Source organism: Heptranchias perlo, chromosome 35 (assembly GCF_035084215.1).
Source record: "Heptranchias perlo isolate sHepPer1 chromosome 35, sHepPer1.hap1, whole genome shotgun sequence".
Lineage (NCBI taxonomy): Eukaryota > Metazoa > Chordata > Chondrichthyes > Hexanchiformes > Hexanchidae > Heptranchias > Heptranchias perlo.
This window is the reverse complement of record NC_090359.1, coordinates 5918580-5945245: the sequence shown is the minus strand read 5'-3', so window position 1 is coordinate 5945245 and position 26666 is coordinate 5918580. Positions and strand designations below refer to the sequence as shown.

Here is a 26666-nt window from a genome sequence, read left to right as displayed (position 1 = left end):
TGGCAACACTCAGCAGGTCAGGTATTATCTGTGGACAGATACTCGCTTTACCGGGGCGTCATTGTGCACTTTATTGATACTTCACGTTATTCACATCTAACACTCGCAACACCTCCGTGCACCAATTTTTCCTTGCTGATTTGAGCAGAGATCAGCGAGCAATGCAAAATTCATCCACCGTGGCTTCGGATTGGAGCGAGGCCCAAGACTTCTGGTTGAATTTCAGGAAGGAACCGACATATCAAACGGTAAATGCAATAATGGCGCGGATGAGATACAAAACCATGCGTGCAGAGCACAATGGATTAGGAATCCATCACCTCAAACACTCGGCCACCTCGTCGCATGAATATTGCTCAGAAAGCCCATTTATTTGATTCGTTCAATGGAAAATCCTCGACTCAAAGGTCAAAATGCAAGAAAACCACATTTCAATCACCAGTTATCAGATTCTGAAGGCAGAGCTTTGACAGGTGTTAGCGTGGCCGAGCGGTCTTAGGCGCTGCATTCAGGCTCCAGTCTCTTCGGGGGCGTGGGTTCGAATCCCACCGCTGCCAGCGTGTAAAGTGCTTGCTATTTTTTCCTCATCACCAAACATCCTTCTTTTCCAAGCAGCACCGGGCGCGACATTGCTGTTGTTCGGGCATGACTGCCCCACCTGATGCGCTTCGCCTTGATCGTATCCTCGTCCATGCTCTGCGTTGAGGTCGCAGTTTGTTCGGTTTGAATATGAGCTACAGTATAGTTTCGATTACCTCTTTTGTTCTCTACCACATACACCAATAGAATGCAGCAAGAAATCAATCTTTTGCACAAAAAAGAAATATTTTTTGTTGCTGACAAAAACCTAACCATTCCTTCAAATCCAGCACTCTCACATGCCTGTACTTGATGCTCCACAGTTCAAACTGGCCTGTTTTCCCCACTTCTTCTTCCTTCCACAGCCAATATGCCGCCTTTCCTTTCTTCCTTCCACTTCATGGAAACATTCCTGCTGCATTGCCGACTCCAGCATTCACTTTCATGATCTCACGCCTTTAAGTTTGTTCTGCTGCGAACACTGTTTCTATTGGGCGGATGTCCGATTCGCACCAATGTTCATTTGCGCCTTGAAACCAGTCGATACATTTCGATCTGCGTGACCGCTCGACAGACAAACACGATGAAAGCAGGGCTGGCCTCTGGAAAGACAGCCGCCCGATTGTTCACGAATTTTACTTGTCGAATCTTGTGATCCAGGTGATGGTAACTGAAGAACTGGATTTTGTTTTGATGCTTTTTGGATTTTTTTCTTTCAGCAGTTGAGTTGCGTGACCGACGGGCAGCGCTACAGAGCTGCGAGTGGCGATGAGAGGTGCACATTTAGCAAGTTGGGGCAGCCCAGGAAGATCGGAAGTGTTCCGCCTTGATCTTAATAGTTCTGTTTAAACATGGGATTGAATCGAGTAGAGGATAAATGTAAAGAGCGCCTGTGGCGAAAAAGGAGCGATTGCAGGCCAAGAGCGAAAGGTGGTTCAGATTTTCGTGGCGCAGGAAGCTGTGTGCGGATAAGCCAGATTTTAAAGCGAGTGTGTCGGAAAGTAAAGAGCGATGTTGTGTGTGAGTAGAGCTCAAGAAAGTTGTGCTTGAAGCTGCGCCCTTGAGTAAAGTTTCAAGTTGTCAGGAAAAGGGCTATCGTGAAAGCTCAAAAATAAATCCAGAAACTGCTGGCAACACTCAGCAGGTCAGGTATTATCTGTGGACAGATACTCGCTTTACCGGGGCGTCATTGTGCACTTTATTGATACTTCACGTTATTCACATCTAACACTCGCAACACCTCCGTGCACCAATTTTTCCTTGCTGATTTGAGCAGAGATCAGCGAGCAATGCAAAATTCATCCACCGTGGCTTCGGATTGGAGCGAGGCCCAAGACTTCTGGTTGAATTTCAGGAAGGAACCGACATATCAAACGGTAAATGCAATAATGGCGCGGATGAGATACAAAACCATGCGTGCAGAGCACAATGGATTAGGAATCCATCACCTCAAACACTCGGCCACCTCGTCGCATGAATATTGCTCAGAAAGCCCATTTATTTGATTCGTTCAATGGAAAATCCTCGACTCAAAGGTCAAAATGCAAGAAAACCACATTTCAATCACCAGTTATCAAATTCTGAAGGCACAGCTTTGACAGGTGGTAGCGTGGCCGAGCGGTCTAAGGCGCTGGATTAAGGCTCCAGTCTCTTCGGGGGCGTGGGTTCGAATCCCACCGTTGCCAGCGTCAAAGTGCTTGCTATTTTTTCCTCATCACCAAACATCCTTCTTTTCCAAGCATCACCAGGCGGGACATTGCTGTTGTTCGGGCATGACTGCCCCACCTGATGCGCTTCGCCTTGATCGTATCCTCGTCCATGCTCTGCGTTGAGGTCGCAGTTTGTTCGGTTTGAATACGAGCTACAGTATAGTTTCGATTACCTCTTTTGTTCTCTACCACATACACCAATAGAATGCAGCAAGAAATCAATCTTTTGCACAAAAAAGAAATATTTTTTGTTGCTGACAAAAACCTAACCATTCCTTCAAATCCAGCACTCTCACATGCCTGTACTTGATGCTCCACAGTTCAAACTGGCCTGTTTTCCCCACTTCTTCTTCCTTCCACAGCCAATATGCCGCCTTTCCTTTCTTCCTTCCACTTCATGGAAACATTCCTGCTGCATTGCCGACTCCAGCATTCACTTTCATGATCTCACGCCTTTAAGTTTGTTCTGCTGCGACCACTGTTTCTATTGGGCAGATGTCCGATTCGCACCAATGTTCATTTGCGCCTTGAAACCAGTCGATACATTTCGATCTGCGTGACCGCTCGACAGACAAACACGATGAAAGCAGGGCTGGCCTCTGGAAAGACAGCCGCCCGATTGTTCACGAATTTTACTTGTCGAATCTTGTGATCCAGGTGATGGTAACTGAAGAACTGGATTTTGTTTTGATGCTTTTTGGATTTTTTTCTTTCAGCAGTTGAGTTGCGTGACCGACGGGCAGCGCGACAGAGCTGCGAGTGGCGGTTGAGAGGTGCACATTTGGCAAGTTGGGGCAGCCCAGGAAGATCGGAAGTGTTCCGCCTTGATCTTAATAGTTCTGTTTAAACATGGGATTGAATCGAGTAGAGGATAAATGTAAAGAGCGCCTGTGGCGAAAAAGGAGCGATTGCAGGCCAAGAGCGAAAGGTGGTTCAGATTTTCGTGGCGCAGGAAGCTGTGTGCGGATAAGCCAGATTTTAAAGCGAGTGTGTCGGAAAGTAAAGAGCGATGTTGTGTGTGAGTAGAGCTCAAGAAAGTTGTGCTTGAAGCTGCGCCCTTGAGTAAAGTTTCAAGTTGTCAGGAAAAGGGCTATCGTGAAAGCTCAAAAATAAATCCAGAAACTGCTGGCAACACTCAGCAGGTCAGGTATTATCTGTGGACAGATACTCGCTTTACCGGGGCGTCATTGTGCACTTTCTTGATACTTCACGTTATTCACATCTAACACTCGCAACACCTCCGTGCTCCAATTTTTCCTTGCTGATTTGAGCAGAGATCAGCGAGCAATGCAAAATTGATCTACCGTGGCTTCGGATTGGAGCGAGGCCCAAGACTTCTGGTTGAATTTCAGGAAGGAACCGACATATCAAACGGTAAATGCAATAATGGCGCGGATGAGATACAAAACCATGCGTGCAGAGCACAATGGATTAGGAATCCATCACCTCAAACACTCGGCCACCTCGTCGCATGAATATTGCTCAGAAAGCCCATTTATTTGATTCGTTCAATGGAAAATCCTCGACTCAAAGGTCAAAATGCAAGAAAACCACATTTCAATCACCAGTTATCAGATTCTGAAGGCAGAGCTTTGACAGGTGTTAGCGTGGCCGAGCGGTCTTAGGCGCTGCATTCAGGCTCCAGTCTCTTCGGGGGCGTGGGTTCGAATCCCACCGCTGCCAGCGTGTAAAGTGCTTGCTATTTTTTCCTCATCACCAAACATCCTTCTTTTCCAAGCATCACCAGGCGGGACATTGCTGTTGTTCGGGCATGACTGCCCCACCTGATGCGCTTCGCCTTGATCGTATCCTCGTCCATGCTCTGCGTTGAGGTCGCAGTTTGTTCGGTTTGAATACGAGCTACAGTATAGTTTCGATTACCTCTTTTGTTCTCTACCACATACACCAATAGAATGCAGCAAGAAATCAATCTTTTGCACAAAAAAGAAATATTTTTTGTTGCTGGCAAAAACCTAACCATTCCTTCAAATCCAGCACTCTCACATGCCTGTACTTGATGCTCCACAGTTCAAACTGGCCTGTTTTCCCCACTTCTTCTTCCTTCCACAGCCAATATGCCGCCTTTCCTTTCTTCCTTCCACTTCATGGAAACATTCCTGCGGCATTGCCGACTCCAGCATTCACTTTCATGATCTCACGCCTTTAAGTTTGTTCTGCTGCGAACACTGTTTCTATTGGGCGGATGTCCGATTCGCACCAATGTTCATTTGCGCCTTGAAACCAGTCGATACATTTCGATCTGCGTGACCGCTCGACAGACAAACACGATGAAAGCAGGGCTGGCCTCTGGAAAGACAGCCGCCCGATTGTTCACGAATTTTACTTGTCGAATCTTGTGATCCAGGTGATGGTAACTGAAGAACTGGATTTTGTTTTGATGCTTTTTGGATTTTTTTCTTTCAGCAGTTGAGTTGCGTGACCGACGGGCAGCGCGACAGAGCTGCGAGTGGCGGTTGAGAGGTGCACATTTGGCAAGTTGGGGCAGCCCAGGAAGATCGGAAGTGTTCCGCCTTGATCTTAATAGTTCTGTTTAAACATGGGATTGAATCGAGTAGAGGATAAATGTAAAGAGCGCCTGTGGCGAAAAAGGAGCGATTGCAGGCCAAGAGCGAAAGGTGGTTCAGATTTTCGTGGCGCAGGAAGCTGTGTGCGGATAAGCCAGATTTTAAAGCGAGTGTGTCGGAAAGTAAAGAGCGATGTTGTGTGTGAGTAGAGCTCAAGAAAGTTGTGCTTGAAGCTGCGCCCTTGAGTAAAGTTTCAAGTTGTCAGGAAAAGGGCTATCGTGAAAGCTCAAAAATAAATCCAGAAACTGCTGGCAACACTCAGCAGGTCAGGTATTATCTGTGGACAGATACTCGCTTTACCGGGGCGTCATTGTGCACTTTATTGATACTTCACGTTATTCACATCTAACACTCGCAACACCTCCGTGCACCAATTTTTCCTTGCTGATTTGAGCAGAGATCAGCGAGCAATGCAAAATTCATCCACCGTGGCTTCGGATTGGAGCGAGGCCCAAGACTTCTGGTTGAATTTCAGGAAGGAACCGACATATCAAACGGTAAATGCAATAATGGCGCGGATGAGATACAAAACCATGCGTGCAGAGCACAATGGATTAGGAATCCATCACCTCAAACACTCGGCCACCTCGTCGCATGAATATTGCTCAGAAAGCCCATTTATTTGATTCGTTCAATGGAAAATCCTCGACTCAAAGGTCAAAATGCAAGAAAACCACATTTCAATCACCAGTTATCAAATTCTGAAGGCACAGCTTTGACAGGTGGTAGCGTGGCCGAGCGGTCTAAGGCGCTGGATTAAGGCTCCAGTCTCTTCGGGGGCGTGGGTTCGAATCCCACCGTTGCCAGCGTCAAAGTGCTTGCTATTTTTTCCTCATCACCAAACATCCTTCTTTTCCAAGCATCACCAGGCGGGACATTGCTGTTGTTCGGGCATGACTGCCCCACCTGATGCGCTTCGCCTTGATCGTATCCTCGTCCATGCTCTGCGTTGAGGTCGCAGTTTGTTCGGTTTGAATACGAGCTACAGTATAGTTTCGATTACCTCTTTTGTTCTCTACCACATACACCAATAGAATGCAGCAAGAAATCAATCTTTTGCACAAAAAAGAAATATTTTTTGTTGCTGGCAAAAACCTAACCATTCCTTCAAATCCAGCACGCTCACATGCCTGTACTTGATGCTCCACAGTTCAAACTGGCCTGTTTTCCCCACTTTTTCTTCCTTCCACAGCCAATATGCCGCCTTTCCTTTCTTCCTTCCACTTCATGGAAACTTTCCTGCGGCATTGCCGACTCCAGCATTCACTTTCATGATCTCACGCCTTCAAGTTTGTTCTGCTGCGACCACTGTTTCTATTGGGCAGATGTCCGATTCGCACCAATGTTCATTTGCGCCTTGAAACCAGTCGATACATTTCGATCTGCGTGACCGCTCGACAGACAAACACGATGAAAGCAGGGCTGGCCTCTGGAAAGACAGCCGCCCGATTGTTCACGAATTTTACTTGTCGAATCTTGTGATCCAGGTGATGGTAACTGAAGAACTGGATTTTGTTTTGATGCTTTTTGGATTTTTTTCTTTCAGCAGTTGAGTTGCGTGACCGACGGGCAGCGCGACAGAGCTGCGAGTGGCGGTTGAGAGGTGCACATTTGGCAAGTTGGGGCAGCCCAGGAAGATCGGAAGTGTTCCGCCTTGATCTTAATAGTTCTGTTTAAACATGGGATTGAATCGAGTAGAGGATAAATGTAAAGAGCGCCTGTGGCGAAAAAGGAGCGATTGCAGGCCAAGAGCGAAAGGTGGTTCAGATTTTCGTGGCGCAGGAAGCTGTGTGCGGATAAGCCAGATTTTAAAGCGAGTGTGTCGGAAAGTAAAGAGCGATGTTGTGTGTGAGTAGAGCTCAAGAAAGTTGTGCTTGAAGCTGCGCCCTTGAGTAAAGTTTCAAGTTGTCAGGAAAAGGGCTATCGTGAAAGCTCAAAAATAAATCCAGAAACTGCTGGCAACACTCAGCAGGTCAGGTATTATCTGTGGACAGATACTCGCTTCACCGGGGCGTCATTGTGCACTTTATTGATACTTCACGTTATTCACATCTAACACTCGCAACACCTCCGTGCACCAATTTTTCCTTGCTGATTTGAGCAGAGATCAGCGAGCAATGCAAAATTCATCCACCGTGGCTTCGGATTGGAGCGAGGCCCAAGACTTCTGGTTGAATTTCAGGAAGGAACCGACATATCAAACGGTAAATGCAATAATGGCGCGGATGAGATACAAAACCATGCGTGCAGAGCACAATGGATTAGGAATCCATCACCTCAAACACTCGGCCACCTCGTCGCATGAATATTGCTCAGAAAGCCCATTTATTTGATTCGTTCAATGGAAAATCCTCGACTCAAAGGTCAAAATGCAAGAAAACCACATTTCAATCACCAGTTATCAAATTCTGAAGGCACAGCTTTGACAGGTGGTAGCGTGGCCGAGCGGTCTAAGGCGCTGGATTAAGGCTCCAGTCTCTTCGGGGGCGTGGGTTCGAATCCCACCGTTGCCAGCGTCAAAGTGCTTGCTATTTTTTCCTCATCACCAAACATCCTTCTTTTCCAAGCATCACCAGGCGGGACATTGCTGTTGTTCGGGCATGACTGCCCCACCTGATGCGCTTCGCCTTGATCGTATCCTCGTCCATGCTCTGCGTTGAGGTCGCAGTTTGTTCGGTTTGAATACGAGCTACAGTATAGTTTCGATTACCTCTTTTGTTCTCTACCACATACACCAATAGAATGCAGCAAGAAATCAATCTTTTGCACAAAAAAGAAATATTTTTTGTTGCTGGCAAAAACCTAACCATTCCTTCAAATCCAGCACGCTCACATGCCTGTACTTGATGCTCCACAGTTCAAACTGGCCTGTTTTCCCCACTTTTTCTTCCTTCCACAGCCAATATGCCGCCTTTCCTTTCTTCCTTCCACTTCATGGAAACTTTCCTGCGGCATTGCCGACTCCAGCATTCACTTTCATGATCGCACGCCTTCAAGTTTGTTCTGCTGCGACCACTGTTTCTATTGGGCAGATGTCCGATTCGCACCAATGTTCATTTGCGCCTTGATACCAGTCGATACATTTCGATCTGCGTGACCGCTCGACAGACAAACACGATGAAAGCAGGGCTGGCCTCTGGAAAGACAGCCGCCCGATTGTTCACGAATTTTACTTGTCGAATCTTGTGATCCAGGTGATGGTAACTGAAGAACTGGATTTTGTTTTGATGCTTTTTGGATTTTTTTCTTTCAGCAGTTGAGTTGCGTGACCGACGGGCAGCGCGACAGAGCTGCGAGTGGCGGTTGAGAGGTGCACATTTGGCAAGTTGGGGCAGCCCAGGAAGATCGGAAGTGTTCCGCCTTGATCTTAATAGTTCTGTTTAAACATGGGATTGAATCGAGTAGAGGATAAATGTAAAGAGCGCCTGTGGCGAAAAAGGAGCGCTTGCAGGCCAAGAGCGAAAGGTGGTTCAGATTTTCGTGGCGCAGGAAGCTGTGTGCGGATAAGCCAGATTTTAAAGCGAGTGTGTCGGAAAGTAAAGAGCGATGTTGTGTGTGAGTAGAGCTCAAGAATGTTGTGCTTGAAGCTGCGCCCTTGAGTAAAGTTTCAAGTTGTCAGGAAAAGGGCTATCGTGAAAGCTCAAAAATAAATCCAGAAACTGCTGGCAACACTCAGCAGGTCAGGTATTATCTGTGGACAGATACTCGCTTTACCGGGGCGTCATTGTGCACTTTATTGATACTTCACGTTATTCACATCTAACACTCGCAACACCTTCGTGCTCCAATTTTTCCTTGCTGATTTGAGCAGAGATCAGCGAGCAATGCAAAATTCATCCACCGTGGCTTCGGATTGGAGCGAGGCCCAAGACTTCTGGTTGAATTTCAGGAAGGAACCGACATATCAAACGGTAAATGCAATAATGGCGCGGATGAGATACAAAACCATGCGTGCAGAGCACAATGGATTAGGAATCCATCACCTCAAACACTCGGCCACCTCGTCGCATGAATATTGCTCAGAAAGCCCATTTATTTGATTCGTTCAATGGAAAATCCTCGACTCAAAGGTCAAAATGCAAGAAAACCACATTTCAATCACCAGTTATCAGATTCTGAAGGCAGAGCTTTGACAGGTGGTAGCGTGGCCGAGCGGTCTTAGGCGCTGCATTCAGGCTCCAGTCTCTTCGGGGGCGTGGGTTCGAATCCCACCGCTGCCAGCGTGTAAAGTGCTTGCTATTTTTTCCTCATCACCAAACATCCTTCTTTTCCAAGCAGCACCGGGCGCGACATTGCTGTTGTTCGGGCATGACTGCCCCACCTGATGCGCTTCGCCTTGATCGTATCCTCGTCCATGCTCTGCGTTGAGGTCGCAGTTTGTTCGGTTTGAATACGAGCTACAGTATAGTTTCGATTACCTCTTTTGTTCTCTACCACATACACTAATAGAATGCAGCAAGAAATCAATCTTTTGCACAAAAAAGAAATATTTTTTGTTGCTGGCAAAAACCTAACCATTCCTTCAAATCCAGCACGCTCACATGCCTGTACTTGATGCTCCACAGTTCAAACTGGCCTGTTTTCCCCACTTTTTCTTCCTTCCACAGCCAATATGCCGCCTTTCCTTTCTTCCTTCCACTTCATGGAAACTTTCCTGCGGCATTGCCGACTCCAGCATTCACTTTCATGATCTCACGCCTTCAAGTTTTTTCTGCTGCGACCACTGTTTCTATTGGGCAGATGTCCGATTCGCACCAATGTTCATTTGCGCCTTGAAACCAGTCGATACATTTCGATCTGCGTGACCGCTCGACAGACAAACACGATGAACGCAGTGCTGGCCTCTGGAAAGACAGCCGCCCGATTGTTCACGAATTTTACTTGTCGAATCTTGTGATCCAGGTGATGGTAACTGAAGAACTGGATTTTGTTTTGATGCTTTTTGGATTTTTTTCTTTCAGCAGTTGAGTTGCGTGACCGACGGGCAGCGCGACAGAGCTGCGAGTGGCGGTTGAGAGGTGCACATTTGGCAAGTTGGGGCGGCCCAGGAAGATCGGAAGTGTTCCGCCTTGATCTTAATAGTTCTGTTTCAACATGGGATTGAATCGAGTAGAGGATAAATGTAAAGAGCGCCTGTGGCGAAAAAGGAGCGATTGCAGGCCAAGAGCGAAAGGTGGTTCAGATTTTCGTGGCGCAGGAAGCTGTGTGCGGATAAGCCAGATTTTAAAGCGAGTGTGTCGGAAAGTAAAGAGCGATGTTGTGTGTGAGTAGAGCTCAAGAAAGTTGTGCTTGAAGCTGCGCCCTTGAGTAAAGTTTCAAGTTGTCAGGAAAAGGGCTATCGTGAAAGCTCAAAAATAAATCCAGAAACTGCTGGCAACACTCAGCAGGTCAGGTATTATCTGTGGACAGATACTCGCTTTACCGGGGCGTCATTGTGCACTTTCTTGATACTTCACGTTATTCACATCTAACACTCGCAACACCTCCGTGCTCCAATTTTTCCTTGCTGATTTGAGCAGAGATCAGCGAGCAATGCAAAATTGATCTACCGTGGCTTCGGATTGGAGCGAGGCCCAAGACTTCTGGTTGAATTTCAGGAAGGAACCGACATATCAAACGGTAAATGCAATAATGGCGCGGATGAGATACAAAACCATGCGTGCAGAGCACAATGGATTAGGAATCCATCACCTCAAACACTCGGCCACCTCGTCGCATGAATATTGCTCAGAAAGCCCATTTATTTGATTCGTTCAATGGAAAATCCTCGACTCAAAGGTCAAAATGCAAGAAAACCACATTTCAATCACCAGTTATCAGATTCTGAAGGCACAGCTTTGACAGGTGGTAGCGTGGCCGAGCGGTCTAAGGCGCTGGATTAAGGCTCCAGTCTCTTCGGGGGCGTGGGTTCGAATCCCACCGTTGCCAGCGTTAAAGTGCTTGCTATTTTTTCCTCATCACCAAACATCCTTCTTTTCCAAGCATCACCAGGCGGGACATTGCTGTTGTTCGGGCATGACTGCCCCACCTGATGCGCTTCGCCTTGATCGTATCCTCGTCCATGCTCTGCGTTGAGGTCGCAGTTTGTTCGGTTTGAATACGAGCTACAGTATAGTTTCGATTACCTCTTTTGTTCTCTACCACATACACCAATAGAATGCAGCAAGAAATCAATCTTTTGCACAAAAAAGAAATATTTTTTGTTGCTGACAAAAACCTAACCATTCCTTCAAATCCAGCACTCTCACATGACTGTACTTGATGCTCCACAGTTCAAAATGGCCTGTTTTCCCCACTTCTTCTTCCTTCCACAGCCAATATGCCGCCTTTCCTTTCTTCCTTCCACTTCATGGAAACTTTCCTGCTGCATTGCCGACTCCAGCATTCACTTTCATGATCTCACGCCTTTAAGTTTGTTCTGCTGCGAACACTGTTTCTATTGGGCTGATGTCCGATTCGCACCAATGTTCATTTGCGCCTTGAAACCAGTCGATACATTTCGATCTGCGTGACCGCTCGACAGACAAACACGATGAAAGCAGGGCTGGCCTCTGGAAAGACAGCCGCCCGATTGTTCACGAATTTTACTTGTCGAATCTTGTGATCCAGGTGATGGTAACTGAAGAACTGGATTTTGTTTTGATGCTTTTTGGATTTTTTTCTTTCAGCAGTTGAGTTGCGTGACCGACGGGCAGCGCGACAGAGCTGCGAGTGGCGGTTGAGAGGTGCACATTTGGCAAGTTGGGGCGGCCCAGGAAGATCGGAAGTGTTCCGCCTTGATCTTAATAGTTCTGTTTCAACATGGGATTGAATCGAGTAGAGGATAAATGTAAAGAGCGCCTGTGGCGAAAAAGGAGCGATTGCAGGCCAAGAGCGAAATGTGGTTCAGATTTTCGTGGCGCAGGAAGCTGTGTGCGGATAAGCCAGATTTTAAAGCGAGTGTGTCGGAAAGTAAAGAGCGATGTTGTGTGTGAGTAGAGCTCAAGAAAGTTGTGCTTGAAGCTGCGCCCTTGAGTAAAGTTTCAAGTTGTCAGGAAAAGGGCTATCGTGAAAGCTCAAAAATAAATCCAGAAACTGCTGGCAACACTCAGCAGGTCAGGTATTATCTGTGGACAGATACTCGCTTTACCGGGGCGTCATTGTGCACTTTCTTGATACTTCACGTTATTCACAACTAACACTCGCAACACAAACGTGCTCCAATTTTTCCTTGCTGATTTGAGCAGAGATCGGCGAGCAATGCAAAATTGATCTACCGTGGCTTCGGATTGGAGCGAGGCCCAAGACTTCTGGTTGAATTTCAGGAAGGAACCGACATATCAAACGGTAAATGCAATAATGGCGCGGATGAGATACAAAACCATGCGTGCAGAGCACAATGGATTAGGAATCCATCACCTCAAACACTCGGCCACCTCGTCGCATGAATATTGCTCAGAAAGCCCATTTATTTGATTCGTTCAATGGAAAATCTTCGACTCAAAGGTCAAAATGCAAGAAAACCACATTTCAATCACCAGTTATCAGATTCTGAAGGCACAGCTTTGACAGGTGGTAGTGTGGCCGAGCGGTCTAAGGCGCTGGATTAAGGCTCCAGTCTCTTCGGGGGCGTGGGTTCGAATCCCACCGTTGCCAGCGTTAAAGTGCTTGCTATTTTTTCCTCATCACCAAACATCCTTCTTTTCCAAGCATCACCAGGCGGGACATTGCTGTTGTTCGGGCATGACTGCCCCACCTGATGCGCTTCGCCTTGATCGTATCCTCGTCCATGCTCTGCGTTGAGGTCGCAGTTTGTTCGGTTTGAATACGAGCTACAGTATAGTTTCGATTACCTCTTTTGTTCTCTACCACATACACCAATAGAATGCAGCAAGAAATCAATCTTTTGCACAAAAAAGAAATATTTTTTGTTGCTGACAAAAACCTAACCATTCCTTCAAATCCAGCACTCTCACATGCCTGTACTTGATGCTCCACAGTTCAAACCGGCCTGTTTTCCCCACTTTTTCTTCCTTCCACAGCCAATATGCCGCCTTTCCTTTCTTCCTTCCACTTCATGGAAACATTCCTGCTGCATTGCCGACTCCAGCATTCACTTTCATGATCTCACGCCTTGAAGTTTGTTCTGCTGCGAACACTGTTTCTATTGGGCGGATGTCCGATTCGCACCAATGTTCATTTGCGCCTTGAAACCAGTCGATACATTTCGATCTGCGTGACCGCTCGACAGACAAACACGATGAAAGCAGGGCTGGCCTCTGGAAAGACAGCCGCCCGATTGTTCACGAATTTTACTTGTCGAATCTTGTGATCCAGGTGATGGTAACTGAAGAACTGGATTTTGTTTTGATGCTTTTTGGATTTTTTTCTTTCAGCAGTTGAGTTGCGTGACCGACGGGCAGCGCGACAGAGCTGCGAGTGGCGGTTGAGAGGTGCACATTTGGCAAGTTGGGGCAGCCCAGGAAGATCGGAAGTGTTCCGCCTTGATCTTAATAGTTCTGTTTAAACATGGGATTGAATCGAGTAGAGGATAAATGTAAAGAGCGCCTGTGGCGAAAAAGGAGCGATTGCAGGCCAAGAGCGAAAGGTGGTTCAGATTTTCGTGGCGCAGGAAGCTGTGTGCGGATAAGCCAGATTTTAAAGCGAGTGTGTCGGAAAGTAAAGAGCGATGTTGTGTGTGAGTAGAGCTCAAGAAAGTTGTGCTTGAAGCTGCGCCCTTGAGTAAAGTTTCAAGTTGTCAGGAAAAGGGCTATCGTGAAAGCTCAAAAATAAATCCAGAAACTGCTGGCAACACTCAGCAGGTCAGGTATTATCTGTGGACAGATACTCGCTTTACCGGGGCGTCATTGTGCACTTTCTTGATACTTCACGTTATTCACATCTAACACTCGCAACACCTCCGTGCTCCAATTTTTCCTTGCTGATTTGAGCAGAGATCAGCGAGCAATGCAAAATTGATCTACCGTGGCTTCGGATTGGAGCGAGGCCCAAGACTTCTGGTTGAATTTCAGGAAGGAACCGACACATCAAACGGTAAATGCAATAATGGCGCGGATGAGATACAAAACCATGCGTGCAGAGCACAATGGATTAGGAATCCATCACCTCAAACACTCGGCCACCTCGTCGCATGAATATTGCTCAGAAAGCCCATTTATTTGATTCGTTCAATGGAAAATCCTCGACTCAAAGGTCAAAATGCAAGAAAACCACATTTCAATCACCAGTTATCAAATTCTGAAGGCACAGCTTTGACAGGTGGTAGCGCGGCCGAGCGGTCTAAGGCGCTGGATTAAGGCTCCAGTCTCTTCGGGGGCGTGGGTTCGAATCCCACCGTTGCCAGCGTCAAAGTGCTTGCTATTTTTTCCTCATCACCAAACATCCTTCTTTTCCAAGCATCACCAGGCGGGACATTGCTGTTGTTCGGGCATGACTGCCCCACCTGATGCGCTTCGCCTTGATCGTATCCTCGTCCATGCTCTGCGTTGAGGTCGCAGTTTGTTCGGTTTGAATACGAGCTACAGTATAGTTTCGATTACCTCTTTTGGTCTCTACCACATACACTAATACAATGCAGCAAGAAATCAATCTTTTGCACAAAAAAGAAATATTTTTTGTTGCTGGCAAAAACCTAACCATTCCTTCAAATCCAGCACGCTCACATGCCTGTACTTGATGCTCCACAGTTCAAACTGGCCTGTTTTCCCCACTTTTTCTTCCTTCCACAGCCAATATGCCGCCTTTCCTTTCTTCCTTCCACTTCATGGAAACTTTCCTGCGGCATTGCCGACTCCAGCATTCACTTTCATGATCGCACGCATTCAAGTTTGTTCTGCTGCGACCACTGTTTCTATTGGGCAGATGTCCGATTCGCACCAATGTTCATTTGCGCCTTGAAACCAGTCGATACATTTCGATCTGCGTGACCGCTCGACAGACAAACACGATGAAAGCAGGGCTGGCCTCTGGAAAGACAGCCGCCCGATTGTTCACGAATTTTACTTGTCGAATCTTGTGATCCAGGTGATGGTAACTGAAGAACTGGATTTTGTTTTGATGCTTTTTGGATTTTTTTCTTTCAGCAGTTGAGTTGCGTGACCGACGGGCAGCGCGACAGAGCTGCGAGTGGCGGTTGAGAGGTGCACATTTGGCAAGTTGGGGCAGCCCAGGAAGATCGGAAGTGTTCCGCCTTGATCTTAATAGTTCTGTTTAAACATGGGATTGAATCGAGTAGAGGATAAATGTAAAGAGCGCCTGTGGCGAAAAAGGAGCGATTGCAGGCCAAGAGCGAAAGGTGGTTCAGATTTTCGTGGCGCAGGAAGCTGTGTGCGGATAAGCCAGATTTTAAAGCGAGTGTGTCGGAAAGTAAAGAGCGATGTTGTGTGTGAGTAGAGCTCAAGAAAGTTGTGCTTGAAGCTGCGCCCTTGAGTAAAGTTTCAAGTTGTCAGGAAAAGGGCTATCGTGAAAGCTCAAAAATAAATCCAGAAACTGCTGGCAACACTCAGCAGGTCAGGTATTATCTGTGGACAGATACTCGCTTTACCGGGGCGTCATTGTGCACTTTCTTGATACTTCACGTTATTCACATCTAACACTCGCAACACCTCCGTGCTCCAATTTTTCCTTGCTGATTTGAGCAGAGATCAGCGAGCAATGCAAAATTGATCTACCGTGGCTTCGGATTGGAGCGAGGCCCAAGACTTCTGGTTGAATTTCAGGAAGGAACCGACATATCAAACGGTAAATGCAATAATGGCGCGGATGAGATACAAAACCATGCGTGCAGAGCACAATGGATTAGGAATCCATCACCTCAAACACTCGGCCACCTCGTCGCATGAATATTGCTCAGAAAGCCCATTTATTTGATTCGTTCAATGGAAAATCCTCGACTCAAAGGTCAAAATGCAAGAAAACCACATTTCAATCACCAGTTATCAGATTCTGAAGGCACAGCTTTGACAGGTGGTAGCGTGGCCGAGCGGTCTAAGGCGCTGGATTAAGGCTCCAGTCTCTTCGGGGGCGTGGGTTCGAATCCCACTGTTGCCAGCGTCAAAGTGCTTGCTATTTTTTCCTCATCACCAAACATCCTTCTTTTCCAAGCATCACCAGGCGGGACATTGCTGTTGTTCGGGCATGACTGCCCCACCTGATGCGCTTCGCCTTGATCGTATCCTCGTCCATGCTCTGCGTTGAGGTCGCAGTTTGTTCGGTTTGAATACGAGCTACAGAAAAGTTTCGATTACCTCTTTTGTTCTCTACCACATACACCAATAGAATGCAGCAAGAAATCAATCTTTTGCACAAAAAAGAAATATTTTTTGTTGCTGACAAAAACCTAACCATTCCTTCAAATCCAGCACTCTCACATGCCTGTACTTGATGCTCCACAGTTCAAACTGGCCTGTTTTCCCCACTTCTTCTTCCTTCCACAGCCAATATGCCGCCTTTCCTTTCTTCCTTCCACTTCATGGAAACATTCCTGCTGCATTGCCGACTCCAGCATTCACTTTCATGATCTCACGCCTTGAAGTTTGTTCTGCTGCGAACACTGTTTCTATTGGGCGGATGTCCGATTCGCACCAATGTTCATTTGCGCCTTGAAACCAGTCGATACATTTCGATCTGCGTGACCGCTCGACAGACAAACACGATGAAAGCAGGGCTGGCCTCTGGAAAGACAGCCGCCCGATTGTTCACGAATTTTACTTGTCGAATCTTGTGATCCAGGTGATGGTAACTGAAGAACTGGATTTTGTTTTGATGCTTTTTGGATTTTTTTCTTTCAGCAGTTGAGTTGCGTGACCGACGGGCAGCGCGACAGAGCTGCGAGTGGCGGTTGAGAGGTGCACATTTGGCAAGTTGGGGCGGCCCAGGAAGATCGGAAGTGTTCCGCCTTGATCTTAATAGTTCTGTTTCAACATGGGATTGAATCGAGTAGAGGATAAATGTAAAGAGCGCCTGTGGCGAAAAAGGAGCGATTGCAGGCCAAGAGCGAAAGGTGGTTCAGATTTTCGTGGCGCAGGAAGCTGTGTGCGGATAAGCCAGATTTTAAAGCGAGTGTGTCGGAAAGTAAAGAGCGATGTTGTGTGTGAGTAGAGCTCAAGAAAGTTGTGCTTGAAGCTGCGCCCTTGAGTAAAGTTTCAAGTTGTCAGGAAAAGGGCTATCGTGAAAGCTCAAAAATAAATCCAGAAACTGCTGGCAACACTCAGCAGGTCAGGTATTATCTGTGGACAGATACTCGCTTTACCGGGGCGTCATTGTGCACTTTCTTGATACTTCACGTTATTCACATCTAACACTCGCAACACCTCCGTGCTCCAATTTTTCCTTGCTGATTTGAGCAGAGATCAGCGAGCAATGCAAAATTGATCTACCGTGGCTTCGGATTGGAGCGAGGCCCAAGACTTCTGGTTGAATTTCAGGAAGGAACCGACATATCAAACGGTAAATGCAATAATGGCGCGGATGAGATACAAAACCATGCGTGCAGAGCACAATGGATTAGGAATCCATCACCTCAAACACTCGGCCACCTCGTCGCATGAATATTGCTCAGAAAGCCCATTTATTTGATTCGTTCAATGGAAAATCCTCGACTCAAAGGTCAAAATGCAAGAAAACCACATTTCAATCACCAGTTATCAGATTCTGAAGGCACAGCTTTGACAGGTGGTAGCGTGGCCGAGCGGTCTAAGGCGCTGGATTAAGGCTCCAGTCTCTTCGGGGGCGTGGGTTCGAATCCCACCGTTGCCAGCGTCAAAGTGCTTGCTGTTTTTTCCTCATCACCAAACATCCTTCTTTTCCAAGCATCACCAGGCGGGACATTGCTGTTGTTCGGGCATGACTGCCCCACCTGATGCGCTTCGCCTTGATCGTATCCACATCCATGCTCTGCGTTGAGGTCGCAGTTTGTTCGGTTTGAATACGAGCTACAGTATAGTTTCGATTACCTCTTTTGTTCTCTACCACATACACCAATAGAATGCAGCAAGAAATCAACATTTTGCACAAAAAAGAAATATTTTTTGTTGCTGACAAAAACCTAACCATTCCTTCAAATCCAGCACTCTCACATGCCTGTACTTGATGCTCCACAGTTCAAACTGGCCTGTTTTCCCCACTTCTTCTTCCTTCCACAGCCAATATGCCGCCTTTCCTTTCTTCCTTCCACTTCATGGAAACATTCCTGCTGCATTGCCGACTCCAGCATTCACTTTCATGATCTCACGCCTTGAAGTTTGTTCTGCTGCGAACACTGTTTCTATTGGGCGGATGTCCGATTCGCACCAATGTTCATTTGCGCCTTGAAACCAGTCGATACATTTCGATCTGCGTGACCGCTCGACAGACAAACACGATGAAAGCAGGGCTGGCCTCTGGAAAGACAGCCGCCCGATTGTTCACGAATTTTACTTGTCGAATCTTGTGATCCAGGTGATGGTAACTGAAGAACTGGATTTTGTTTTGATGCTTTTTGGATTTTTTTCTTTCAGCAGTTGAGTTGCGTGACCGACGGGCAGCGCGACAGAGCTGCGAGTGGCGGTTGAGAGGTGCACATTTGGCAAGTTGGGGCAGCCCAGGAAGATCGGAAGTGTTCCGCCTTGATCTTAATAGTTCTGTTTAAACATGGGATTGAATCGAGTAGAGGATAAATGTAAAGAGCGCCTGTGGCGAAAAAGGAGCGATTGCAGGCCAAGAGCGAAAGGTGGTTCAGATTTTCGTGGCGCAGGAAGCTGTGTGCGGATAAGCCAGATTTTAAAGCGAGTGTGTCGGAAAGTAAAGAGCGATGTTGTGTGTGAGTAGAGCTCAAGAAAGTTGTGCTTGAAGCTGCGCCCTTGAGTAAAGTTTCAAGTTGTCAGGAAAAGGGCTATCGTGAAAGCTCAAAAATAAATCCAGAAACTGCTGGCAACACTCAGCAGGTCAGGTATTATCTGTGGACAGATACTCGCTTTACCGGGGCGTCATTGTGCACTTTATTGATACTTCACGTTATTCACATCTAACACTCGCAACACCTCCGTGCACCAATTTTTCCTTGCTGATTTGAGCAGAGATCAGCGAGCAATGCAAAATTCATCCACCGTGGCTTCGGATTGGAGCGAGGCCCAAGACTTCTGGTTGAATTTCAGGAAGGAACCGACATATCAAACGGTAAATGCAATAATGGCGCGGATGAGATACAAAACCATGCGTGCAGAGCACAATGGATTAGGAATCCATCACCTCAAACACTCGGCCACCTCGTCGCATGAATATTGCTCAGAAAGCCCATTTATTTGATTCGTTCAATGGAAAATCCTCGACTCAAAGGTCAAAATGCAAGAAAACCACATTTCAATCACCAGTTATCAAATTCTGAAGGCACAGCTTTGACAGGTGGTAGCGTGGCCGAGCGGTCTAAGGCGCTGGATTAAGGCTCCAGTCTCTTCGGGGGCGTGGGTTCGAATCCCACCGTTGCCAGCGTCAAAGTGCTTGCTATTTTTTCCTCATCACCAAACATCCTTCTTTTCCAAGCATCACCAGGCGGGACATTGCTGTTGTTCGGGCATGACTGCCCCACCTGATGCGCTTCGCCTTGATCGTATCCTCGTCCATGCTCTGCGTTGAGGTCGCAGTTTGTTCGGTTTGAATACGAGCTACAGTATAGTTTCGATTACCTCTTTTGTTCTCTACCACATACACCAATAGAATGCAGCAAGAAATCAATCTTTTGCACAAAAAAGAAATATTTTTTGTTGCTGACAAAAACCTAACCATTCCTTCAAATCCAGCACTCTCACATGCCTGTACTTGATGCTCCACAGTTCAAACTGGCCTGTTTTCCCCACTTCTTCTTCCTTCCACAGCCAATATGCCGCCTTTCCTTTCTTCCATCCACTTCATGGAAACATTCCTGCTGCATTGCCGACTCCAGCATTCACTTTCATGATCTCACGCCTTGAAGTTTGTTCTGCTGCGAACACTGTTTCTATTGGGCGGATGTCCGATTCGCACCAATGTTCATTTGCGCCTTGAAACCAGTCGATACATTTCGATCTGCGTGACCGCTCGACAGACAAACACGATGAAAGCAGGGCTGGCCTCTGGAAAGACAGCCGCCCGATTGTTCACGAATTTTACTTGTCGAATCTTGTGATCCAGGTGATGGTAACTGAAGAACTGGATTTTGTTTTGATGCTTTTTGGATTTTTTTCTTTCAGCAGTTGAGTTGCGTGACCGACGGGCAGCGCGACAGAGCTGCGAGTGGCGGTTGAGAGGTGCACATTTGGCAAGTTGGGGCGGCCCAGGAAGATCGGAAGTGTTCCGCCTTGATCTTAATAGTTCTGTTTCAACATGGGATTGAATCGAGTAGAGGATAAATGTAAAGAGCGCCTGTGGCGAAAAAGGAGCGATTGCAGGCCAAGAGCGAAAGGTGGTTCAGATTTTCGTGGCGCAGGAAGCTGTGTGCGGATAAGCCAGATTTTAAAGCGAGTGTGTCGGAAAGTAAAGAGCGATGTTGTGTGTGAGTAGAGCTCAAGAAAGTTGTGCTTGAAGCTGCGCCCTTGAGTAAAGTTTCAAGTTGTCAGGAAAAGGGCTATCGTGAAAGCTCAAAAATAAATCCAGAAACTGCTGGCAACACTCAGCAGGTCAGGTATTATCTGTGGACAGATACTCGCTTTACCGGGGCGTCATTGTGCACTTTCTTGATACTTCACGTTATTCACATCTAACACTCGCAACACCTCCGTGCTCCAATTTTTCCTTGCTGATTTGAGCAGAGATCAGCGAGCAATGCAAAATTGATCTACCGTGGCTTCGGATTGGAGCGAGGCCCAAGACTTCTGGTTGAATTTCAGGAAGGAACCGACATATCAAACGGTAAATGCAATAATGGCGCGGATGAGATACAAAACCATGCGTGCAGAGCACAATGGATTAGGAATCCATCACCTCAAACACTCGGCCACCTCGTCGCATGAATATTGCTCAGAAAGCCCATTTATTTGATTCGTTCAATGGAAAATCCTCGACTCAAAGGTCAAAATGCAAGAAAACCACATTTCAATCACCAGTTATCAGATTCTGAAGGCACAGCTTTGACAGGTGGTAGCGTGGCCGAGCGGTCTAAGGCGCTGGATTAAGGCTCCAGTCTCTTCGGGGGCGTGGGTTCGAATCCCACCGTTGCCAGCGTCAAAGTGCTTGCTATTTTTTCCTCATCACCAAACATCCTTCTTTTCCAAGCATCACCAGGCGGGACATTGCTGTTGTTCGGGCATGACTGCCCCACCTGATGCGCTTCGCCTTGATCGTATCCACATCCATGCTCTGCGTTGAGGTCGCAGTTTGTTCGGTTTGAATACGAGCTACAGTATAGTTTCGATTACCTCTTTTGTTCTCTACCACATACACCAATAGAATGCAGCAAGAAATCAATCTTTTGCACAAAAAAGAAATATTTTTTGTTGCTGACAAAAACGTAACCATTCCTTCAAATCCAGCACTCTCACATGCCTGTACTTGATGCTCCACAGTTCAAACCGGCCTGTTTTCCCCACTTCTTCTTCCTTCCACAGCCAATATGCCGCCTTTCCTTTCTTCCTTCCACTTCATGGAAACATTCCTGCTGCATTGCCGACTCCAGCATTCACTTTCATGATCTCACGCCTTGAAGTTTGTTCTGCTGCGAACACTGTTTCTATTGGGCGGATGTCCGATTCGCACCAATGTTCATTTGCGCCTTGAAACCAGTCGATACATTTCGATCTGCGTGACCGCTCGACAGACAAACACGATGAAAGCAGGGCTGGCCTCTGGAAAGACAGCCGCCCGATTGTTCACGAATTTTACTTGTCGAATCTTGTGATCCAGGTGATGGTAACTGAAGAACTGGATTTTGTTTTGATGCTTTTTGGATTTTTTTCTTTCAGCAGTTGAGTTGCGTGACCGACGGGCAGCGCGACAGAGCTGCGAGTGGCGGTTGAGAGGTGCACATTTGGCAAGTTGGGGCAGCCCAGGAAGATCGGAAGTGTTCCGCCTTGATCTTAATAGTTCTGTTTAAACATGGGATTGAATCGAGTAGAGGATAAATGTAAAGAGCGCCTGTGGCGAAAAAGGAGCGATTGCAGGCCAAGAGCGAAAGGTGGTTCAGATTTTCGTGGCGCAGGAAGCTGTGTGCGGATAAGCCAGATTTTAAAGCGAGTGTGTCGGAAAGTAAAGAGCGATGTTGTGTGTGAGTAGAGCTCAAGAAAGTTGTGCTTGAAGCTGCGCCCTTGAGTAAAGTTTCAAGTTGTCAGGAAAAGGGCTATCGTGAAAGCTCAAAAATAAATCCAGAAACTGCTGGCAACACTCAGCAGGTCAGGTATTATCTGTGGACAGATACTCGCTTTACCGGGGCGTCATTGTGCACATTATTGATACTTCACGTTATTCACATCTAACACTCGCAACACCTCCGTGCACCAATTTTTCCTTGCTGATTTGAGCAGAGATCAGCGAGCAATGCAAAATTGATCTACCGTGGCTTCGGATTGGAGCGAGGCCCAAGACTTCTGGTTGAATTTCAGGAAGGAACCGACACATCAAACGGTAAATGCAATAATGGCGCGGATGAGATACAAAACCATGCGTGCAGAGCACAATGGATTAGGAATCCATCACCTCAAACACTCGGCCACCTCGTCGCATGAATATTGCTCAGAAAGCCCATTTATTTGATTCGTTCAATGGAAAATCCTCGACTCAAAGGTCAAAATGCAAGAAAACCACATTTCAATCACCAGTTATCAAATTCTGAAGGCACAGCTTTGACAGGTGGTAGCGTGGCCGAGCGGTCTAAGGCGCTGGATTAAGGCTCCAGTCTCTTCGGGGGCGTGGGTTCGAATCCCACCGTTGCCAGCGTCAAAGTGCTTGCTATTTTTTCCTCATCACCAAACATCCTTCTTTTCCAAGCATCACCAGGCGGGACATTGCTGTTGTTCGGGCATGACTGCCCCACCTGATGCGCTTCGCCTTGATCGTATCCTCGTCCATGCTCTGCGTTGAGGTCGCAGTTTGTTCGGTTTGAATACGAGCTACAGTATAGTTTCGATTACCTCTTTTGGTCTCTACCACATACACCAATAGAATGCAGCAAGAAATCAATCTTTTGCACAAAAAAGAAATATTTTTTGTTGCTGGCAAAAACCTAACCATTCCTTCAAATCCAGCACGCTCACATGCCTGTACTTGATGCTCCTCAGTTCAAACTGGCCTGTTTTCCCCACTTTTTCTTCCTTCCACAGCCAATATGCCGCCTTTCCTTTCTTCCTTCCACTTCATGGAAACTTTCCTGCGGCATTGCCGACTCCAGCATTCACTTTCATGATCGCACGCCTTCAAGTTTGTTCTGCTGCGACCACTGTTTCTATTGGGCAGATGTCCGATTCGCACCAATGTTCATTTGCGCCTTGAAACCAGTCGATACATTTCGATCTGCGTGACCGCTCGACAGACAAACACGATGAAAGCAGGGCTGGCCTCTGGAAAGACAGCCGCCCGATTGTTCACGAATTTTACTTGTCGAATCTTGTGATCCAGGTGATGGTAACTGAAGAACTGGATTTTGTTTTGATGCTTTTTGGATTTTTTTCTTTCAGCAGTTGAGTTGCGTGACCGACGGGCAGCGCGACAGAGCTGCGAGTGGCGGTTGAGAGGTGCACATTTGGCAAGTTGGGGCAGCCCAGGAAGATCGGAAGTGTTCCGCCTTGATCTTAATAGTTCTGTTTAAACATGGGATTGAATCGAGTAGAGGATAAATGTAAAGAGCGCCTGTGGCGAAAAAGGAGCGATTGCAGGCCAAGAGCGAAAGGTGGTTCAGATTTTCGTGGCGCAGGAAGCTGTGTGCGGATAAGCCAGATTTTAAAGCGAGTGTGTCGGAAAGTAAAGAGCGATGTTGTGTGTGAGTAGAGCTCAAGAAAGTTGTGCATGAAGCTGCGCCCTTGAGTAAAGTTTCAAGTTGTCAGGAAAAGGGCTATCGTGAAAGCTCAAAAATAAATCCAGAAACTGCTGGCAACACTCAGCAGGTCAGGTATTATCTGTGGACAGATACTCGCTTTACCGGGGCGTCATTGTGCACTTTCTTGATACTTCACGTTATTCACATCTAACACTCGCAACACCTCCGTGCTCCAATTTTTCCTTGCTGATTTGAGCAGAGATCAGCGAGCAATGCAAAATTGATCTACCGTGGCTTCGGATTGGAGCGAGGCCCAAGACTTCTGGTTGAATTTCAGGAAGGAACCGACACATCAAACGGTAAATGCAATAATGGCGCGGATGAGATACAAAACCATGCGTGCAGAGCACAATGGATTAGGAATCCATCACCTCAAACACTCGGCCACCTCGTCGCATGAATATTGCTCAGAAAGCCCATTTATTTGATTCGTTCAATGGAAAATCCTCGAATCAAAGGTCAAAATGCAAGAAAACCACATTTCAATCACCAGATATCAGATTCTGAAGGCAGAGCTTTGACAGGTGTTAGCGTGGCCGAGCGGTCTTAGGCGATTCATTCAGGCTCCAGTCTCTTCGGGGGCGTGGGTTCGAATCCCACCGCTGCCAGCGTGTATAGTGCTTGCTATTTTTTCCTCATCACCAAACATCCTTCTTTTCCAAGCAGCACCGGGCGCGACATTGCTGTTGTTCGGGCATGACTGCCCCACCTGATGCGCTTCGCCTTGATCGTATCCTCGTCCATGCTCTGCGTTGAGGTCGCAGTTTGTTCGGTTTGAATACGAGCTACAGTATAGTTTCGATTACCTCTTTTGTTCTCTACCACATACACTAATAGAATGCAGCAAGAAATCAATCTTTTGCACAAAAAAGAAATATTTTTTGTTGCTGGCAAAAACCTAACCATTCCTTCAAATCCAGCACTCTCACATGCCTGTACTTGATGCTCCACAGTTCAAACTGGCCTGTTTTCCCCACTTTTTCTTCCTTCCACAGCCAATATGCCGCCTTTCCTTTCTTCCTTCCACTTCATGGAAACTTTCCTGCGGCATTGCCGACTCCAGCATTCACTTTCATGATCGCACGCCTTCAAGTTTTTTCTGCTGCGACCACTGTTTCTATTGGGCAGATGTCCGATTCGCACCAATGTTCATTTGCGCCTTGAAACCAGTCGATACATTTCGATCTGCGTGACCGCTCGACAGACAAACACGATGAAAGCAGGGCTGGCCTCTGGAAAGACAGCCGCCCGATTGTTCAGGAATTTTACTTGTCGAATCTTGTGATCCAGGTGATGGTAACTGAAGAACTGGATTTTGTTTTGATGCTTTTTGGATTTTTTTCTTTCAGCAGTTGAGTTGCGTGACCGACGGGCAGCGCGACAGAGCTGCGAGTGGCGGTTGAGAGGTGCACATTTGGCAAGTTGGGGCGGCCCAGGAAGATCGGAAGTGTTCCTTCTTGATCTTAATAGTTCTGTTTCAACATGGGATTGAATCGAGTAGAGGATAAATGTAAAGAGCGCCTGTGGCGAAAAAGGAGCGATTGCAGGCCAAGAGCGAAAGGTGGTTCAGATTTTCGTGGCGCAGGAAGCTGTGTGCGGATAAGCCAGATTTTAAAGCGAGTGTGTCGGAAAGTAAAGAGCGATGTTGTGTGTGAGTAGAGCTCAAGAAAGTTGTGCTTGAAGCTGCGCCCTTGAGTAAACTTTCAAGTTGTCAGGAAAATGGCTATCGTGAAAGCTCAAAAATAAATCCAGAAACTGCTGGCAACACTCAGCAGGTCAGGTATTATCTGTGGACAGATACTCGCTTTACCGGGGCGTCATTGTGCACTTTCTTGATACTTCACGTTATTCACATCTAACACTCGCAACACCTCCGTGCTCCAATTTTTCCTTGCTGATTTGAGCAGAGATCAGCGAGCAATGCAAAATTGATCTACCGTGGCTTCGGATTGGAGCGAGGCCCAAGACTTCTGGTTGAATTTCAGGAAGGAACCGAAATATCAAACGGTAAATGCAATAATGGCGCGGATGAGATACAAACCATGCGTGCAGAGCACAATGGATTAGGAATCCATCACCTCAAACACTCGGCCACCTCGTCGCATGAATATTGCTCAGAAAGCCCATTTATTTGATTCGTTCAATGGAAAATCCTCGACTCAAAGGTCAAAATGCAAGAAAACCACATTTCAATCACCAGTTATCAGATTCTGAAGGCACAGCTTTGACAGGTGGTAGCGTGGCCGAGCGGTCTAAGGCGCTGGATTAAGGCTCCAGTCTCTTCGGGGGCGTGGGTTCGAATCCCACCGTTGCCAGCGTCAAAGTGCTTGTTATTTTTTCCTCATCACCAAACATCCTTCTTTTCCAAGCATCACCAGGCGGGACATTGCTGTTGTTCGGGCATGACTGCCCCACCTGATGCGCTTCGCCTTGATCGTATCCACATCCATGCTCTGCGTTGAGGTCGCAGTTTGTTCGGTTTGAATACGAGCTGCAGTATAGTTTCGATTACCTCTTTTGTTCTCTACCACATACACCAATAGAATGCAGCAAGAAATCAACATTTTGCACAAAAAAGAAATATTTTTTGTTGCTGACAAAAACCTAACCATTCCTTCAAATCCAGCACTCTCACATGCCTGTACTTGATGCTCCACAGTTCAAACTGGCCTGTTTTCCCCACTTCTTCTTCCTTCCACAGCCAATATGCCGCCTTTCCTTTCTTCCTTCCACTTCATGGAAACATTCCTGCTGCATTGCCGACTCCAGCATTCACTTTCATGATCTCACGCCTTGAAGTTTGTTCTGCTGCGAACA

At 46.9% G+C, this 26666-nt stretch overlaps 13 non-coding genes across 13 annotated transcripts; all 13 read left to right on the top strand.

Moving 5' to 3' along the window:
- The first annotated feature begins 2182 nt into the window (after positions 1 to 2182).
- trnal-aag (transfer RNA leucine (anticodon AAG)) lies at positions 2183 to 2264 on the top strand. The gene has a single exon. It is a non-coding gene; the product is annotated as a tRNA-Leu (tRNA).
- A 3333-nt stretch (positions 2265 to 5597) lies between these two features.
- Positions 5598 to 5679, top strand: trnal-aag (transfer RNA leucine (anticodon AAG)). Its single transcript has one exon. It is a non-coding gene; the product is annotated as a tRNA-Leu (tRNA).
- Positions 5680 to 7304: 1625 nt separating this feature from the next.
- On the top strand, positions 7305 to 7386 carry trnal-aag (transfer RNA leucine (anticodon AAG)). The gene has a single exon. It is a non-coding gene; the product is annotated as a tRNA-Leu (tRNA).
- Positions 7387 to 9011: 1625 nt separating this feature from the next.
- trnal-cag (transfer RNA leucine (anticodon CAG)) lies at positions 9012 to 9093 on the top strand. Its single transcript has one exon. It is a non-coding gene; the product is annotated as a tRNA-Leu (tRNA).
- Positions 9094 to 10719: 1626 nt separating this feature from the next.
- Positions 10720 to 10801, top strand: trnal-aag (transfer RNA leucine (anticodon AAG)). The gene has a single exon. It is a non-coding gene; the product is annotated as a tRNA-Leu (tRNA).
- A 1625-nt stretch (positions 10802 to 12426) lies between these two features.
- On the top strand, positions 12427 to 12508 carry trnal-aag (transfer RNA leucine (anticodon AAG)). The gene has a single exon. It is a non-coding gene; the product is annotated as a tRNA-Leu (tRNA).
- A 1625-nt stretch (positions 12509 to 14133) lies between these two features.
- Positions 14134 to 14215, top strand: trnal-aag (transfer RNA leucine (anticodon AAG)). The gene has a single exon. It is a non-coding gene; the product is annotated as a tRNA-Leu (tRNA).
- A 1625-nt stretch (positions 14216 to 15840) lies between these two features.
- Positions 15841 to 15922, top strand: trnal-aag (transfer RNA leucine (anticodon AAG)). Its single transcript has one exon. It is a non-coding gene; the product is annotated as a tRNA-Leu (tRNA).
- Positions 15923 to 17547: 1625 nt separating this feature from the next.
- trnal-aag (transfer RNA leucine (anticodon AAG)) lies at positions 17548 to 17629 on the top strand. Its single transcript has one exon. It is a non-coding gene; the product is annotated as a tRNA-Leu (tRNA).
- A 1625-nt stretch (positions 17630 to 19254) lies between these two features.
- trnal-aag (transfer RNA leucine (anticodon AAG)) lies at positions 19255 to 19336 on the top strand. Its single transcript has one exon. It is a non-coding gene; the product is annotated as a tRNA-Leu (tRNA).
- A 1625-nt stretch (positions 19337 to 20961) lies between these two features.
- Positions 20962 to 21043, top strand: trnal-aag (transfer RNA leucine (anticodon AAG)). Its single transcript has one exon. It is a non-coding gene; the product is annotated as a tRNA-Leu (tRNA).
- Positions 21044 to 22668: 1625 nt separating this feature from the next.
- On the top strand, positions 22669 to 22750 carry trnal-aag (transfer RNA leucine (anticodon AAG)). Its single transcript has one exon. It is a non-coding gene; the product is annotated as a tRNA-Leu (tRNA).
- Positions 22751 to 26082: 3332 nt separating this feature from the next.
- Positions 26083 to 26164, top strand: trnal-aag (transfer RNA leucine (anticodon AAG)). The gene has a single exon. It is a non-coding gene; the product is annotated as a tRNA-Leu (tRNA).
- The last annotated feature ends 502 nt before the right edge of the window (positions 26165 to 26666 follow it).